Genomic DNA, 20,937 nt, shown 5'->3' with positions numbered 1-20,937 from the left:
GTAATTTGTGACTAAATAATTTTCAAAGCTTTAAGAACTTACTTAGCTAATTCAAACCATATATGCAACCTCATATATTCCATAAAACTTACTACCCATTCATGCCAAAACAAACCTAAACACAATTGCACACAAAGTTCTTCACTAAATCGATTTAACATAAACTAAGCTAGTATTCGGGACAAAAATTGTATCTTTAACCAATTTTTTAAAAAGCAACAACTTAATCATATGTATGACAAACATTTAGTAGAGAAACCTTAACTTAATCCACATATTAGAAACTCATAATAATTTCCATAGTTTTCCATAATTTCATAAAAATCTATATCCCACAATGGAGTGAATTTATGTACCTTCAACTCCAAAGTTTATAATTTGATTAATCTCTTCCCTTCAAGTTGACTGCTTTGGATCCTTAGAAATATCAAACATGCATTAATGTCACAAAAGTTCGTAAGAAACCCCCTAATATAAGTGGCTTAATTAACCCAAATATTTGACAAAACTTATTGTTTTCCTTAGTGAAGAAGATTACCTTATTTCTTCTGCTTCCTTAGCCTTTAAGCTCGAAATAAAGCTTGTCCATTATGCACTTGGATGTTTGGAACAATATTCAGAATTCTCAAGCAAGAGATTTCAAGAGAAATTGAAAGAAATTGAAGAGGAATTCAGCCCCTGTCTAACCAGTGAAACAGAGAGAAGTGGAGTTGAGTGTGGAAGAAGTTTCCGGACAATAGGTTTTAAGAGGAATTTGAAACTAAAATTTTATTATTTTGTTTGTATTTTATTTCGTAGCTTTAGTTCCTTCAGTAAGGGTGTTTTGATCTTTTCACGTCAAGCGGTCAAACAACTAAAATTTTGATCTTGTCTTTTTGTGCTAATTAACCTTGATTGTGTAATTGCCTTTCTTATAAGTGATTTTGGGACCCCACATGGCCGACCACTTTGCCTAAATGAGGTTAGCTCCTCTTGTATACTCAAGCTTAAGACCAATAATTTTGTAAACGTTCCTTGAGTATTAAGCTTTTATCACAAGTATATTAGCACTTTACGTCAACAATATTTTACTTATAGCTCTAATAATTTTTCTAACATTTCTTAATCCTAAATCACACATAACTAATGAATTGAGGTGCTTAACACTCCATTACACAAATTTCGTTAGCTAATAAATTACACACGGATGATAATAACACACAAATGCCCAAATATAACATAATAGAATACAAATCATGAAACTAATATAGACTTGACTAATACAAATATATGCTAATATATACAAATATATTACATATTCTAACACACCCCCGCAGTTGAAGAGGGAGGTTCACGGACACTGAGACTGCACCTGAAATCCTCAAATAAAACCAAAGGAAGACCCTTGGTAAATATGTTTGCAATCTGATAGCGAGAGGGAACATGCAGAACTCGCACTTGACCGCGAGCAACTTTTTCATGGACAAAGTGAATATCCATCTCAATATGTGTTAGTGCGCTGATGTTGAACAGGATTCCCAGAGAGATAGATCGCACTAACATTATCATAGTAAACCAAAGTAGCCTTGAGAATAGGACAATGAAGTTCCAATAACAGGTTACGAAGCCAACAAGACTCCGAAACAACATTGGCAACACCTCGATATTCGGCCTCTGCACTAGACCGGGAGAGAGTAGGTTGGCGTTTAGCCGACCAAGACAGGAAATTGTCACCAAGAAACACACAATACCCAGATGTGGAGCGCCGGGTATCCAGACATCCGCCCCAATCAGCATTAGTATATGAAATAAGAGTGGAGATGGATGAGGGGTAAAGATGCAAACCATGATCCAAAGTGCCCTGGAGGTAGCGAACAATACGTTTAAGAGCCAACATATGAGCCTCACGAGGATCATGCATATAGAGACACACCTGTTGCAGTGCATAAGAAATACAGGGCAAGTAAAAGTGAGATACTGAAGAGCCCCAGCCAGACTCCGATAATGAGACGGATCTGCATACAGTTCACTAGAAGTAGCACGCAACTTGGGTTTAGTGTCAACAGGAGTGGGAGATGACTTGCTAGTAGACATCCCAACACGGTCAATAATCTCAGTAGCATACTGGCGCTGAGACAGGAACATACCACCTGCATGACGGATAACAGCAATGCCCAAAAAATAACTCAAAGCACCCAAGTCCTTCATAGCAAACTCAGAACTAAGGCGAGAGATGATGAACCTGAGCAATGTCTCAGATGAAGCTCTCAAAATAATGTCATCCACATACAACAATAAATAAGCCATAGAATCACCGTGGCGATAAATAAAGAGAGAATGATCAAAAGTGCTGTGAGAGAAACCAATAGTAGAGACATAGTCAGCAAACCGCTGATACCAAGCCCGAGGGGCTTGTTTCAGGCCATATAAGGACTTCTTCAACAGACATACATGATCTGGATGGGTAGTGTCTCTGTAGCCCATAGGCTGATTGTAACGCCCCGACAAATTTACATAACCTTAATCGTCAGCGGAAGCATAACTTAATCCTGTGGGTTATGGCCCACAAATAAAATAGTAGCCTAAGATTGAAAATTCACTATACAATTACTCATCGCAAGATAATACTTGTTTATCCATTATACCAAGTATCTTAAAACCTCATGAATCCTACATAATCTCCATAACATAGTATAATAGTGATCCACAATTGTTCTTCCATACCTAAAACATAAACAAAACGTCATGAGCCGAGGCTCAGTAACATACTACTCTAACATCGTAAATTCATTTCACATCATTTTATTTATAAACAGGGATAAGAGAATAAGTAAAACCATTTCACAAACATATCATAGCATGTTACATTATCATCTTTATCATGTTCATCATCATATATTTTACTTTGGTAACTTGGCTAGTACAACGGAAGGGACGTCTCCCTAGAACATAGTAACATCATAAACGGAAGGCAGCCACCCGAGGACAAAAGCCCTCACTAAACGGAAGGTGGCGTTATTTGCCCAGATTTGCGCGGTGCCACCCGAGGACAATAGCCCTCACTAAACGGAAGATGGTTAACCGGCCGGAAGGTACGTGCACGACCCGGGATAACAGAATACTTGCCAAGAACCGTCTTTCACTTGAATTTATCATGTTTAATTGGTTTTAAGCATATCATCATCATCGTGAATAATTATATTCATTAATTTCATCATAACATCATCATCATCATTTCATAGCATCATTTCATCATAACCATCATAAAACATTTCATTTCGATCCCGCAATCCATATATATAACATAATATTAATCATGATCATAAATCATACTTTAAAGGGGAATGCGGGTGTTAGCAGTAGACGTTACCTGAATTCCTGCTTACCAACCATGATAGCCGGGGGAGGATTGTAATATCCTTTATCTTCTTTAATCTATTCAAGAATAATTTTATTAATGAACGTTTCGTTATTTAGCTATTAAGCCTAAATATTAGTTAGCGCTTGTTAAGGTCATAGCGGTTATTATAACGTCGTAAAGGTCTCCTTAAGGTCATTATTTCTTAATCGTTAATAACTTTTAAATTAAAGTGACTCTTTAATAACTAATTAATGAAATAACTCGTTTATCTATTCTTTTAGAAATTATTGAAACTTTAAAAGTTACATTACTACATATTATAAAACCTTTCGAAACATAACATTATTCTAGTTCATAGTTAATAACTACTTAGTCATCCGTTAATAAATTAATTAAGTTTAAAGTTATAATAGCTCCATTAACATTAGTTTAATATTGTTTAGTCATTTAAAACTAACAAGTCAAGTATCTAATTATTATAAGTGAACTTAAGGATTAGTGAAGTATTCATAACTTAAACTCAATTATAACAACAAGCTTAATGAATTATTTTTAATTAGTTTTAAACAACTCAACTAGCTTAGAAATCATGAATTATAACCCAATAATAGATTTTAGTAAATAAGTTGGGTGGTTTAGTAAAACTAACTAAATCAGCCCACTAAAGCTCAATATATTAAAGCAACAAGATTAACTTAAATGATTTAACTAAGTAAGTTCAGATGATAAGCCCAACATTATGATTAACTTGATTAATTAAACTAACATAACTTAATGAAATACTAAATCAGTTTTAGTTTGACTCAATTTGGCCCATCTAATATAAGTAGCTTAGCTAAAACAATAGAAGTCAGATTTGAGCCCCATTTAGTGAACATGCAACACTTAAATTGAGTTGGTTTAAGTTTAACTAATATACATCAGATTTTTGAAACCCAATTAAATCCATGCAACAATTAAACTAAGTTGGTTTAACTAAGTTGATTTGGGCCCAATCTAAACTAACTTAACAATAGGTAGTAATTTGGGCTTGCATCATAACTTAAGGAAATCAGAAATTTAAAAAGGAGAATATCATCACCTCTGCTACTAGGAGCAGGGAGGACGAATCGCGACTGAGGTGGACGCCGGCTTCGGAGGTCGACGGCGAGCAACAACGACGTCTCCGGCGATAGTCTCCGGTGGTTCAGCGCGCGCAGGTCGTCGGTGGTTCAGCCCGGTACTGCAGCACACGAAGAAGAAGAGGGGCGAGAGGGACATCGCGAGGAGAGAGAGAACGTGAGTGCTGGCGCAGGTCTCCGGCGAGCTGCTCGGTGGTCGGCGAACGACAGCGGGGTGAAGACGCGACTGCGCGCGGCGCAGGTGGCGCGCGCGGTGGCCGACGGTGGTCGGTTGTGGGGGGTCGAAACAGAGGAGAGGGAGAGAAGAAATTCTTTGTGATTTCTTGTGGTTTTAAGTTTGTAATTGAAACTCATTTCTTCTGTGTATTTATGGACAGATTTTTGGAACAAAGGTTGAAGGTGGAAGGATGGTGATTGGTGGTTTTGTTAATAGGAAGCTAGGATAGGGGACAAATAGGAGATAGGGGGAGATGGTAAGTGATTAATGGTGGTTCAATTAAGGGAAATTAGTGTAGGGAGGAAAGAGGTGGGTGGTGGGTGTTGACCGTGGGTTTGGGGGGGGGTTTCTTTTCTTCTTTTTTTTTTTAATTTTTTTATTAATTTGCTTAAACTTGGTTGGTTTCCTTTCTTGTAATAAAAGTGACTAACTTAGGTGTTATTAGTAATCTTACTCTTAAATTACAATATTTTATAGAATTAGTTAGTTTGTTTAAAAGCTCAAAAATAAAATAATTCGTAATTAGACTTACTTAACTAAAACAATTATTAAGTGAACGATTTAACTTTCTTAATTATTTACTTAAATATGTTTAAAATTTTGGGATATTACATCCTTACCCCCTTAGAAAAAGTTTCGTCCTCGAAACTTGCGATTTAGTCAGTCGATAAAACAACAAGCTAAATTCATTTAACAGGACCAAGATCTCAAGCCTTCATGGCTTCGTAGATATTCAGCCTCCATTCCGCCATCATCTTTTGTATCTCTACTTCAACTCGACTCGCGATATCGAGGAGCAAAGAAAACAAAAAGGGCAAACTTGTTGGCAATGAATTCCAACTAGCTCATTTGATGAGACCTCGTTTGAAATTCTTTTGGTTTCTCAAATTATTAAGATACATACTTTGAGTAACTACATGTCATAAAAAAAAATGCATGAACTACGTACGCATTAAGAGGTAACTAACACAGATAATCACATGCACCACTCTTTACATAAACAGATTCACATTGCACACGCAAAAGCGCAAACGCTCAAACGACTTGGTTCATCTATACCTAATTTTTAGCCAACCCATTAAACCTATTAAAAACCTTTACGCTACGATATGGAGATCATAGTGTTCCTGAATCTAACCTCAACTTTCTCAGTAGAACTTTACTTTCCATAATATGTGTTGAATCCTTGTGAATTTAAATATCCATGACACAATTTCATACTACGCCCGCCAATTTTACTTAGAAAGCTTAAACTCGAATGTTAATCATGCCCCTTAATATATCAACCCATTCTTTTCTTACTCATTATCATTTGACGATTCTCATCCTGCTTGGTATATAATATACATTCTCTTATCAATTCCACAATATAAGCTTATAAGGCTTCGTAAACATCACATTTTGGTTCATGTCTATATATAACAGTATCATCTATAAGGTATTCACTAAAGATCCCTAAACCTAATATTTGTGCATTCCCAAATTTTCAATCATCACATTATATACCAAATCAATATCATTATCATAGCCTAACGTTAAGCACTTACTAATCTGACAATGTCATAACGTACTCCTACCAACTTCCTTACCATCAATACTCAAGATCTTAATTATTCAAGGCTTCACCGATCCAAATAATGTTTACTTCTCATCACAATTTCAATTTCCTCAATTTTTCTTATCCTCTTTTATTGGTAATTTGATCACTTGAATTCATTTCTAGATCTCTCTAACTATACGAAGAACCAATATTCAAATTTAGAAATTCTTTGTCCCAAATCTTGTAAAATAGAAAAAGTCAAGCACTTATGCACATTAATTTCGTCTCGACATCAACGCTTATTTCTTAATTATATTCCATATGGCTATTACATCTCCAAGTAGCAAATTCTATTCCTTAAGTCATCGATTCGTCTAACTCTTCAATTACTTGTCATAATTTATTTTTCACTACAATCCCATAACATCCCAAAAAGTGGTTCGCATCACATTATGAAGTGCTTCAACCATTAAAACTAAAATCCTTAATAACTGAAGTAATGGTAATGGCTTTCTAATTCTTCGAATAATTTCTAAATCCCTTCAAAATTTTCGAATCTCCAAAATCTCATATGAACTCCTATAAAGTAAAATTCATCTCAACTTATAACCATCAGGATTTCATATAGCTTAGCCTTTTTATCATCCCACAAATAATATAACCCTACTCATCATAGATATCTAAATATTATTTCGTGTATTACCTCGAGCATCAAATATTACTACTCATACCTCAAAGATCATTCACCTTGGCCCTATTACTCAAATAACCATCATTTTATCCTAGTTATTCAACATCAATCTTTCAGATAATTCCTGCCAAGTTTAAATCGCAAAATTTTCCATTTAACATCTTACACTCTAGTTAACCCCAAAGTTTTAGGTTGTACTAATCTTCAAATAATACCTCAAAAGATCATAAGTTCAAATCCTCACTTCTTTAAGATTCTAATAACCCAAATAATCCTCAACTCCTAATAACTCATTCATGGAAGTAAACCTCATATTTTCAACCATTGTCTTATATCTCATCTTATATCAACCCAAATGGTCATTTACTAACCTCGAGTTTTCCTCAATATCTAATTTCCCAAAGGACCACTCCTAGGCGGTGCAAAGTCTATTACTCCGCACTTCGGCTAGGTTTCGGCTCTGATACCACTCTGTAACGCCCCGACAAATTTACATAACCTTAATCGTCAGCGGAAGCATAACTTAATCCTGTGGGTTATGGCCCACAAATAAAATAGTAGCCTAAAATTGAAAATTCACTATACAATTACTCATCGCAAATAATACTTGTTTATCCTATACAAATATCTTAAAACCTCATGAATCATACATAATCTCCATAACTAGTATAATAGTGATCCACAATCTGTTCTTCCATACCTAAAACATAAAACAAAACGTCGTGAGCCGAGGCTCAGTAACATACTACTCTAACATCGTAAATTCATTTCACATCATTTTATTTATAAACAGGGAGAAGAGAATAAGTAAAACCATTTCACAAACATATCATAGCATGTTACATTATATTCTTTATCATGTTCATCATCATATATTTTACTTTGGTAACTTGGCTAGTACAACGGAAGGGACGTCTCCCCAGAACATAATAACATCATAAACGGAAGGCAGCCACCCGAGGACAAAAGCCCTCACTAAACGGAAGGTGGGTTATTTGCCCAAATGCGCGGTGCCACCCGAGGACAAAGCCCTCACTAAACGGAAGGTGGTTAACCGGCCGGAAGGTACGTGCACGACCCGGGATAACAGAATACTTGCCAAGAACCGTCTTTCACTTGAATTTATCATGTTTCATTGGTTTTAAGCATATCATCATCATCGTGAATAATTATATTCATTATTTCATCATAACATCATCATCATCATTTCATAGCATCATATCATCATAACCATCATAAAACATTTCATTTCGATCCCGCAATCCATATATTAAACATAATATTAATCATGATCATAAAACATACTTTGAAGGGGAATGCGGGTGTTAGCAGTAGACGTTACCTGAATTCCTGCTTACCAACCATGATAGCCGGGGAGGCTTGTAATATCCTTTATCTTCTTTAATCTATTCAAAAATAGTTTTATTAATGAACGTTTCGTTATTTAGCTTTAAGCCTAAATATAGTTAGCGCTTATTAAGGTCATAGCGGTATTATAAGTCGTAAAGGTCTCCTTAAAGGTCATTATTTCTTAATCGTTAATAACTTTTAAATTAAGTGACTCTTTAATACTATTAATGAAATAACTCTTTATCTATTTTTTAGAAATTATTGAAACTTTAAAGTTAATTACTACATATTATAAAACCTTTCGAAACATAACATTATTCTAGTTCATAGTTAATAACTACTTAGTCGTCCTTAATAAATTAATTAAGTTTAAAGTTATAATAGCTCCATTAACATTATTTAATATTTTTAGTCATTTAAAACTAACAAGTTAAGTATCTAATTATTATAAGTGAACTTAAGTATTAGTGAAGTACTCATAACTTAAACTCAACAAGCTTAATGAATTAGTTTTAATTAGTTTTAAACAACTCAACTAGTTTAGAAATCATGAATTATAACCCAATAATAGATTTTAGTAAATAAGTTGGTGGTTTAGTAAAACTAACTAAATCAGCCCACTAAAGTTCAATATATTAAAGCAACAAGATTAACTTAAATGATTTAACTAAGTAAGTTCAGATGATAAGCCCAACATTATGATTAACTTGATTAATTAAACTAACATAACTTAATGAAATACTAAATCAGTTTTTGTTTAACTCAATTTGGCCCATCTAATATAAGTAGCTTAGCTAAAACAATAGAAGTCTAATTTGAGCCCCATTTAGTGAACATGCAACACTTAAATTGAGTTGGTCGGCCACCTCAGGCGACGCCTGACCTGCGCCGTGCTTCGTCGCACCTTCCCCTGGCCTCGTCGTCGTTCGCCGGCCACCTGCGCAACTCGCCAGAGATCCGCGGCTCCAGCACCCGCGCACTCTCTCTCCTCTTCGCACTCGCGTCCTCCCCTGCTCCCCTCCTCTTCTTCGCGCCTGCTGTGCCGCGCACACCACCGACAACCTCCGCCACCGTCGCATGGTCCAGCTGCTCGGAGCCGCTGCCGTTACCCGTTCTCCGGAGCTCTGCTCCGCTCCCCTGTTGTGCGGTTCATTCCTGCTCAATGAGCAGAGGTATTCTCATACTCTTACGTTCATCTTGTGTTCTTATAAGCCCCAAGCCCAATTGATATATTAATTTGTGCTGAGCCTAAAAATCTGATTTAAGTAATTAACCTATTTTGTTTTGTCACTACCACTTATTGGGCTAAATGTAGATTTTCTTAATGTTGAATTAAACCAGTGTTTATTTTTTTTGAGGGGTGAGTTAAACCAATGTAGACTAACTGAAACTGATCATGATAGATTAGTATATTAATTAAACATAATTATTGCGCTTAAAACCAAATTCGCTTAATAAAACCACCCAATTTATTTTCTAAAATCTAGTATTGAGCTATATTTCATGTTTACTAAATAAAGTTGAGTTGTTTGAAATTAATTAAAATCCAATAAGCTTGTTATTTATAATATGAGTTTAAGATATTATTATTTCACTAATACTTGAGTTCATTTATAATAACAATATAGCTTGACTTAATAGTTTTAAGTGATTAAAATAATGTTAATGGCCCTATTATAGTTTATTAATGGACGACTAATTAAGTTGTTAACTATGAACTAGAATAATGATACGTTTTCGAAAGGTTATATAATATGTAGAAACATAACTTTAATATTTCGATAATTTCTAAAAATATAACCAAATGAGTTATTTCATTGATTAGTTGCTAAAGAGTCACCTTAATTAAAAAATTATTAACGATTAAGAAATAATGACCTTTAAGGAGACCTTTACGACGTTATAATAACCGCTATGACCTTAATAAGCGCTAACTAATATTTAGGCTTAAAAGCTAAATAACGAAACGTTCATTAATAAAATTATTCTTGAATAGATTAAAGAAGATAAAGGGGTATTACAAGACTCCCTCGGCTATCATGGTTGGTAAGCAGGATTTCAGGTAACATCTACTGCTAAAACCCGCATTCCCCTTCGAAGTATGTTTTATGATCATAATTAATATTATGTTTTGGTTTATGGATTGCGGGAAATGAAATGTTTTATGATGGTTATAATGATGATGATGTTATGATGAAATGAATATAATTCTTCACGATGATGATAATATGCTTAAAAGAAATGAAACATGATAAATTCAAGTGAAAGACGGTTCTTGGCAAGTATTCTATTATCCCGGGTCGTGCACGTACCTTCCGGCCGGTTAACCACCTTCCGTTTAGTGAGGGCTATTGTCCTCGGGTGGCACCGCGCATTCTGGACAAATAACGCCACTTCCGTTTAGTGAGGGCTTTTGTCCTCGGGTGGCTGCCTTCCGTTTATGATGTTACTATGTTCTGGGGAGACGTCCCTTCCGTTGTACTAGCCAAGTTACCAAAGTAAAAGATATATGATGATGAACATGATAAAGAAGATAATGTAACATGCTATGATATGTTTGTGAAATGGTTTTACTTATTCTCTTCTCCCTGTTTATAAATAAAATGATGTGAAATGAATTTACGATGTTAGAGTAGTATGTTACCGAGCCTCGGCTCAGGACGTTTTGTTTTATGTTTTAGGTATGGAAGAACATATGTGGATCACTATTATACTGCGTTATGAAGATTTTGTATGATTCTATGAGGTTTTAGGATATTTTGTATGAGGGATAAACAAGTATTATTTCACGATGAGTTATTGTATAATGAATTTTCAATCTTAGGCTATTATTTTTATTTGTGGGCCATAACCCACAGGATGAAGTTATGCTTCTGCTGACGATTAAGGTTATGTAAATTTGTCGGGGCGTTACAGTTTCTTCTGTGTATTTATGGTCAGATTTTTGGAACAAAGGTTGAAGGTGGAAGGATGGTGATTGGTGGTTTTGTTAATAGGAAGCTAGGATAGGGGACAAGTAGGAGATAGGGGGAGATGGTAGGTGATTAATGGTGGTTCAATTAAGGGAAATTAGTGTAGGGAGGAAAGAGGTGGGTGGTGGGTGTTGACCGTGGGTTTGGGGGGGGGGGTTTCTTTTCTTCTTTTTTTTTTTAATTTTTTTATTAATTTGCTTAAACTTGGTTGGTTTTCTTTGTTGTAATAAAAGTGACTAACTTAGGTGTTATTAGTAATCTTACTCTTCAATTACAATATTTTATAGAATTAGTTAGTTTGTTTAAAAGCTCAAAAATAAAATAATTCATAATTAGACTTACTTAACTAAAACAATTATTAAGTGAACGATTTAACTTTCTTAATTATTTACTTAAATATGTTTAAAATTTTGGGATATTACATCCTTACCCCCTTAGAAAAAGTTTCGTCCTCGAAACTTGCGATTTAGTCAGTCGATAAGACAACAAGCTAAATTCATTTAACAGGACCAAGATCTCAAGCCTTCATGGCTTAGTCAGATATTCAGCCTCCATTCCGCCATCATCTTTTGTATCTCTACTTCAACTCGACTCGCGAGATCGAGGAGCAAAGAAAACAAAAAGGGAAAACTTGTTGGCAATGAATTCCAACTAGCTCATTTGATGAGACCTCGTTTGAAATTCTTTTGGTTTCTCAAATTATTAAGATACATACTTTGAGTAACTACATGTCATAAAAAAAAATGCATGATACTACGTACGCATTAAGAGGTAACTAACACAGATAATCACATGCACCACCTCTTTACATAAACAGATTCACATTGCACACGCAAAAGCGCAAAGGCTCAAACGACTTGGTTCATCTATACCTAATTTTTAGCCAACCCATTAAACCTATTAAAAACCTTTACGCTACGATATGGAGATCATAGTGTTCCTGAATCTAACCTCAACTTTCTCAGTAGAACTTTACTTTCCATAATATGTGTTGAATCCTGGTGAATTTAAATATCCATGACACAATTTCATACTACGCCCGCCAGTTTTTCTTAGAAAGCTTAAACTCGAATGTTAATCATGCCCCTTAATATATCAACCCATTCTTTTTCTTACTCATTATCATTTGACGATTCTCATCCTGCTTGGTATATAATATACATTCTCTTATCAATTCCACAATATAAGCTTAATAAGGCCTTCGTAAACATCACATTTTGGTTCATGTCTGTATCATAACAGTATCATCTATTAAGGTACTCACTAAAGATCCCTAAACCTAATATTTGTGCATTCCCAAATTTTCAATCATCACATTATTGTACCAAATCAATATCAATATCATAGCCTTAACGTTAAGCACTTACTAATCTGACAATGTCATAACGTACTCCTCACCAACTTCCTTACCATCAATACCCAAGATCTTAATTATTCAAGGCTTCACCGATCCAAATAATGGTTTACTTCTCATCACAATTTCAATTTCCTCAACTTTTTTCTTTTATCCTCTTTTATTGGTAATTTGATCACTTGAATTCATTTCTAGATCCTCTCTCTAACCTATACGAAGAAGCCAATATTTCAAATTTAGAAATTCCTTGTCCCAAATCTTGATAAAATAGAAAAAGTCAAGCACTTATGCACATTAATTTTCGTCTCGACATCAACGCTTATTTCTTAATTATATTCCATATGGCTATTACATCTCCAAGTAGCAATTTCATATTCCTTTAAGTCATCTATTCGTCTAACTCTTCAATTACTTGGTCATAATTTATTTTTCACTACAATCCCATAACATCCCAAAAAGTGGTTCGCATCACATTATGAAGTGTTTCAACCTTTAAAACTAAAATCCTTAATAACTGAAGTAATGGTAATGGCTTTCTAATTCTTCGAATAGAATTTCTAAATCCCTTCAGAATTTTCGACTTATAACCATCAGGATTTCAAGATGATGATGATATGCTTAAAAGAAATGAAACATGATAAATTCAAGTGAAAGACGATTCTTGGCAAGTATTCTGTTATCCCGGGTCGTGCACGTACCTTCCGGCCGGTTAACCACCTTCCATTTAGTGAGGGCTATTGTCCTCGGGTGGCACCGCGCAAATCTGGGCAAATAACGCCACCTTCCGTTTAGTGAGGGCTTTTGTCCTCGGGTGGCTGCCTTCCGTTTATGATGTTACTATGTTCTGGGGAGACGTCCCTTCCGTTGTACTAGCCAAGTTACCAAAGTAAAATATATGATGATAACATGATAAAGAAGATAATGTAACATGCTATGATATGTTTGTGAAATGGTTTTACTTATTCTCTTATCCCTGTTTATAAATAAAATGATGTGAAATGAATTTACGATGTTAGAGTAGTATGTTACTGAGCCTCGGCTCATGACGTTTTGTTTTATGTTTTAGGTATGGAAGAACAATTGTGGATCACTATTATATTACGTTATGGAGATTATGTAGGATTCATGAGGTTTTAAGATACTTTGTATAATGGATAAACAAGTATTATCTTGCGATGAGTAATTGTATAGTGAATTTTCAATCTTAGCCTACTATTTTATTTGTGGGCCATAACCCACAGGATTAAGTTATGCTTCCGCTGACGATTAAGGTTATGTAAATTTGTCGGGGCATTACAGAGTGGTATCAGAGCCGAAACCTAGCCGGAAGTGCGCAGTAATAGACTTTGCACCGCCTAGGAGTGGTCCTTTGGGAAATTAGATATTTAGGAAAACTCGAGGTTAGTAAATGACCATTTGGGTTGATATAAGATGAGATATAAGACAATGGATGAAAAATATGAGGTTTACTTCCATTACTGTAACATCGTAAATTCATTTCACATCATAATGTTTTCCACTTGTCGATGTTGCGAAAGTATATACCAGACCCTAGTCATGTTATCAGACACGATCCTTTGCAGCTAAGGAACGATTTGACTTATGAAGAGAAACCGATTGAAATTCTTGACCGTAGGGAAAAGCGACTTAGAAGCAAAGTAATTCCTATGGTTAAGATTTTATGGGCTAATCACACGTCATCCGAAGCCACTTGGGAAGTAGAAGATAAGATGAGAACAAAATACCCTCACTTGTTTGAATAGATGACTTTGATGTGTTTGATTATGTGCTTCTGAAATCTTATGTATGAATGTTCGCGTTTATGAATGCATGATTTTATCCTTTTGACAATGCTATGTAAGTTTCGAGGACGAAACTTTTTCTAAGGAGGTAAGGATGTAATATCCCAAAATTTTAAACATGTTTAAAATTAAATAATTAAGTTAAATCGTTCACTTAATAATTGCTTAATTAGTTAAGTAAGTCTAATTATGAACTATTTTATTTTTGAGCTTTTAAACAAACTAACTAATTCTATAAAATATTGTAATTGAAGAGTAAGATTACTAATAACATGCACCTAAGTTAGTCACTCTTATTACAACAAAGGAAACCAACCAAGTTTAAGCAAATTAATAAAATAAAATAAAAAATAAAAAAATAAAAAGAAAAGAAAAGAAACCCCCCCAAACCCACGGTCAACACCCACCTCTTTCCCCTACACTAATTTCCCTTAATTGAACCACCATTAATCACCTACCATCTTCCCCTATCTCCTACTTGTCCCCTCTCCTAGCTCCCTATCAACAAAACCACCAATCACCATCCTTCCACCTTCAACCTTTGTCTCCAAAAATCTGTCCATAAATACACAGAAGAAATGAGCTTCAATTGAAAACTTAAAACCACAAAGAAATCACAAACAATTTCTTCTCCTCTCCTTCCTCCTCTTCTCACGGCACCACCACACCACCGCCACTGTGCGCACTACCTTCGGCGCACCACCGCCTTCTGACCGGCGAAATCACAACCGTCCCTCGCCGGCGACCCACGTCGCAGCCCGTCGCTGCTTCCTCTCTCTCTCACTCTCGCTCGCACACTCCTCTGTTTCGCGTGCTGTTGCTGCTCTTGTCGTTCTGCCGCCGCCGGAGCTCCGGAGATCTACGGTCGTCGCTGGTCTGTTTCCACCGCCGACATTCCGTTCCGTCGCCTGCGTTTCTCGCCGGAGTTCGCCCAGCCCGTGTTTTTCGTCCCTGCTCAAGAGAGCAGAGGTATACCACCTCTTTTATTTTCCCTCTTAAAACTGATTTTCAAGTACTATAATGATAGTTCACTTGTACCCTTGTTTATTAGTGTAACTGGGCCTAAAAACTGATTTGCTTTCGTACACCAACTCAATGCATGTGTTGCATGTTCTTTAGTTGGGCTTAAATCTGACTTTTAATTATATTAGCTAGCTATTTAGTATTAGGTGGACAATTTGAGTTAAACTAAAACTGATTTAGTATTTCATTAAGTTATGTTAGTCTAATTAATCAAGTTAAGTATAATGTTGGGCTTATAATCTGATTAACCTAGTTAAGTAATTCAAGTTAATCTTGTTGCATTAATATTTTGAGCTTTAGTGGACTGATTTAGTTAGTTTTACTAAACCACCCAATTTATTTACTAAAATCTATTATTGGGCTATAATTCATGATTTCTAAACTAGTTGAGTTGTTTAAAACTAATTAAAAATAATTCATCAAGCTTGTTGTTTATAATTAAGTTTAAGTTATGAGTACTTCACTAATCCTTAAGTTCACTTATAAAAATTAGTTACTTGACTTGTTAGTTTTAAATGACTAAATAACATTAAAATAATATTAATGGATCTATTATAATTTTAAACTCAATTTATTAATGGACGACTAAGTAGTTGTTAACTATGAACTAGAATAATGTAATGCTTTCGAAAGGTTATATAATATGTAGTAATATAACTTTAATGTTTCGATAATTCTAAAGATATAGCTAAATGAGTTATTTTGTTAATTAGTTGTTAAAGAGTCACCTTAATTAAAAAGTTAACCTTAATAAGCACTAAACTAATATTTAGGCTTAAAAACTAAATAACGAAACGTTCATTAATAAAACTATTCTTGAATAGATTAAGGAAGATAAAGGATATTACAAGCCTCCCCCGATTATCAAGGTTATTAAGCAGGAATTCAGGTAACGTCTACTGTTAACACCCGCATTCCCCTTCAAAGTATGTTTTATGAACATGATTAATATTATGTTTTGGTTTATGGATTGCGGGAAATGAAATGTTTTATGATGGTTATGATGATATGACGCTATGAAATATGATGATGTTATGATGAAATGAATGGATATAATTATTCACAATGATGATAATATGCTTAAAAGAAATGAAACATGAAAATTCAAGTGAAAGACGGTTCTTGGCAAGTATTCTGTTATCCCGGGTCGTGCACGTACCTTCCGGCCGGTTAACCACCTTCCGTTTAGTGAGGGCTTTTGTTCTCGGGTGGCACCGCGCATTTTGGGCAAATAACGCCACCTTCCGTTTAGTGAAGGCTTTTGTCCTCGGGTGGCTGCCTTCCGTTTATGATGTTACTATGTTCTGGGGAGATGTCCCTTCCGTTGTACTAGCCAAGTTACCAAAGTAAAATATATATGATGATGAACATGATAAAGAAGATAATGTAACCTGACATGATATGTTTGTGAAATGTTTTACTTATTCTCTCCTTCCTGTTTTCAACTAAAATGATGTGAAATGAATTTACGATGTTAGAGTAGTATGTTAGTGAGCCTCGGCTCACGACGTTTTGTTTTATGTTTTAGGTAGCGATGGTGATAACGGGATGGCATAGCAGTGAGGATTTAACTAATCTCTAGATTATATAGACTCTCATGGTTTTAATTTAAGTTTATGTCAAAACTCTGATTAGTAACTAAGTTTCTATTAATCAAGACTAATGTTGGATCTATATTATGCTTCATGTTATAAAATATTTAAGTTTATGATTTTATGTTGCCTTGTATTTTCCTTATGGAAAGTACGGCGGTAACGCACCGACTATCTAGGTTCATTATACAAAGTGATCCACATTATCTTCTTTATCATGTTCATCATCATATATCTTTTACTTTGGTAACTTGGCTAGTACAACGGAAGGGACGTCTCCCCAGAACATAGTAACATCATAAACGGAAGGCAGCCACCCGAGGAAAAAAGCCCTCACTAAACGGAAGGTGGCGTTATTTGCCCAGAATGCGCGGTGCCACCCGAAGACAATAGTCCTCACTAAACGGAAGGTGGTTAACCGGCCGGAAGGTACGTGCACGACCCGGGATAACAGAATACTTGCCAAGAACCGTCTTTCACTTGAATTTATCATGTTTCATTGGTTTTAAGCATATCATCATCATCGTGAATAATTATATTCATTAATTTCATCATAACATCATCATCATCATTTCATAGCATCATATCATCATAACCATCATAAAACATTTCATTTCGATCCCGCAATCCATATATAACATAATATTAATCATGATCATAAATCATACTTTGAAGGGGAATGCGGGTGTTAGCAGTAGACGTTACCTGAATTCTTGCTTACCAACCATGATAGCCGGGGGAGGCTTGTAATATCCTTTATCTTCTTTAATCTATTCAAGAATAATTTTATTAATGAACGTTTCGTTATTTAGCTATTAAGCCTAAATATTAGTTAGCGCTTGTTAAGGTCATAGCGGTTATTATAACGTCATAAAGGTCTCCTTAAGGTCATTATTTCTTAATCGTTAATAACTTTTAAATTAAAGTGACTCTTTAATAACTAATTAATGAAATAACTCGTTTATCTATTCTTTAGAAATTATTGAAACTTTAAAAGTTACATTACTACATATTATAAAACCTTTCGAAACATAACATTATTCTAGTTCATAGTTAATAACTACTTAGTCGTCCGTTAATAAATTAATTAAGTTTAAAGTTATAATAGCTCCATTAACATTAGTTTAATATTGTTTAGTCATTTAAAACTAACAAGTCAAGTATCTAATTATTATAAGTGAACTTAAGGATTAGTGAAGTATTCATAACTTAAACTCAATTATAACAACAAGCTTAATGAATTATTTTTAATTAGTTTTAAACAACTCAACTAGCTTAGAAATCGAATTAATAACCCAATAATAGATTTTAGTAAATAAGTTGGGTGGTTTAGTAAAACTAACTAAATCAGCCCACTAAAGATCAATATATTAAAGCAACAAGATTAACTTAAATGATTTAACTAAGTAAGTTCGGATGATAAGCCCAACATTATGATTAACTTGATTAATTAAACTAACATAACTTAATGAAATACTAAATCAGTTTTAGTTTAACTCAATTTGGCCCATCTAATATAAGTAGCTTAGCTAAAACAATAGAAGTCAGATTTGAGCCCCATTTAGTGAACATGCAACACTTAAATTGAGTTGGTTTAAGTTGAACTAATATACATCAGATTTTTGAAACCCAATTAAATCCATGCAACAATTAAACTAAGTTGTTTAACTAAGTTGATTTGGGCCCAATCTAAACTAACTTAACAATAGGTAGTAATTTGGGCTTGCATCATAACTTAAGGAAATCAGAAATTTAAAAAGGAGAATATCATCACCTCTGCTACTAGGAGCAGGGAGGACGAATCGCGACTGAGGTGGACGCCGGCTTCGGTGGTCGACGGCGAGCAGCAGCGACGTCTCCGGCGATAGTCTCCGGTGGTTCAGCGCGCGCAGGTCGTCGGTGGTTCAGCCGGTACTGCAGCGCACGAAGAAGAAGAGGGGCGAGAGGGACAGCGCGAGGAGAGAGAGAACGTGAGTGCTGGCGCGGGTCTCCGGCGAGCTGCTCGGTGGTCGGCGAACGACAGCGGGGTGAAGAGGCGACTGAGCGCGGCGCAGGTGGCGCGCGTGGTGGCCGACGGTGGTCGGTTGTGGGGGGTCGAAACAGAGGAGAGAGAGAGAAGAAATTCTTTGTGATTTCTTATGGTTTTAAGTTTGTAATTGAAACTCATTTCTTCTGTGTATTTATGGACAGATTTTTGGAACAAAGGTTGAAGGTGGAAGGATGGTGATTGGTGGTTTTGTTAATAGGAAGCTAGGATAGGGGACAAGTAGGAGATAGGGGGTAGTGATGGCCACTAGTGCGGGCTGGACGGGCCGGACCGTGGGCCGTAGCGGGCTGGGTTGAGATTTTAGGGCCCAGGACCAGACCTTGAAATTCATGGGTTGGGTGGGCTGGTCTGCGGGCTGAAAAATCTTGGCCCACACCGGTCTATTATCGGTTTTCACGGTTCGAAAAGCTGTTCTGGTGGTTCGTGGGTTTAGTGGGCTGGATCGGGCTGGCAGGCCGGCATGAGATTTTTTTTAAAAAAATTATTTCATCATTGAAATTCTTCATTATTGTTATATAAAATCTTTAAAATGAATAAAAATATATATAATTATTAATATTATTGAATAATTTCATTATTTTAAAATTTTATTGAATTATAATATATGCAATTTGATTAAAATATATACAATTTGATTAAAATATACACAATTTGGTTCAATAATAACTTGGAATGGGCTAGTCCTGTTCATGGGTTGGGCTAGACCGATTTCGTGGTCCGAGCTGGACGGTTTTAGTAACGGGCTTTAGTGGGTTGGGCTCGAGAAATCTGGCCCACGACCCACCCACCAATTTCACGATTCGAGCTGGGCTTGACCGGGCTTTTTGCGAGCCCAGCCCACACGGCCCACGAGGTGGGTTGGGTTGGATGGGCTGGATTGGCCCGTACTGTTGGCCATCTCTAATAGGGGGAGATGGTAGGTGATTAATGGTGGTTCAATTAAGGGAAATTAGTGTAGGGAGGAAAGAGGTGGGTGGTGGGTGTTGACCGTGGGTTTGGGGGGGGGGGTTTCTTTTCTTCTTTTTTTTAAATTTTTTTTATTAATTTGCTTAAACTTGGTTGGTTTCCTTTGTTGTAATAAAAGTGACTAACTTAGCTGTTATTAGTAATCTTACTCTTCAATTACAATATTTTATAGAATTAGTTAGTTTGTTTAAAAGCTCAAAAATAAAATAATTCATAATTAGACTTACTTAACTAAAATAATTATTAAGTGAACGATTTAACTTTCTTAATTATTTACTTAAATATGTTTAAAATTTTGGGATATTACACTGATGCATGTAAACTGTCTCACTAAGAGTGCCATGTAAAAATGCATTCTTCACATCCAACTGATTAATAGGCCAACCCTTAGACAGAGCCAGACTGAGAACTGTGCGAATGGTGGCCGGTTTGACCACTAGACTGAAAGTTTCCCCACAATCGACATCAAGCTGCTGTGTTTTACCATCACCTACAAGACGAGCTTTATGTCGCTCAAAAGAATCGTCAGAGTTATGTTTATGTGCAAAAATCCACATAGACCGAATCACATTAACTCCCGAGGGACGGGGCACTAATTCCCACATCTCATTTTTAATGAGAGCATCATACTCAGTATCCATAGCCAGTTTCCAACTATGGTCACGCAAAGCCTCAACCGAGGTACGGGATAAGGGAGATTTTACAGTGGAGGTGTGGAGGGTAAAAATGTTTTTGGGTTTAAAAACCGCACGTTGGCTTCTAGTAACAGGGCCTAGGCGTGTGGATGTAATGGCTGGCATGGCAGGAAATGATGAGGGGGAGGAAGAATGTGGCATGGGGCCTGGGGATAACATGGGCTGCTGACGGGCAGGCCCAAGAGAATAGGAAGTAGGCGGGTTGGGGTCACACGTAGGAGAGCTGG

General features: G+C 35.8%; 1 pseudogene; it reads right to left on the bottom strand.

Moving 5' to 3' along the window:
• Positions 1–1,299: 1,299 nt before the first annotated feature.
• Positions 1,300–2,463, bottom strand: LOC109133889 (uncharacterized mitochondrial protein AtMg00810-like; annotated as a pseudogene).
• Positions 2,464–20,937: the final 18,474 nt, after the last annotated feature.

This window comes from Beta vulgaris, chromosome 1 (genome assembly GCF_026745355.1).
Source record: "Beta vulgaris subsp. vulgaris cultivar EL10 chromosome 1, EL10.2, whole genome shotgun sequence".
NCBI classification, from domain to species: domain Eukaryota; kingdom Viridiplantae; phylum Streptophyta; class Magnoliopsida; order Caryophyllales; family Amaranthaceae; genus Beta; species Beta vulgaris.
Note: the sequence above shows the minus strand (reverse complement) of the source record. Positions and strands in the feature narration are given on the sequence as shown.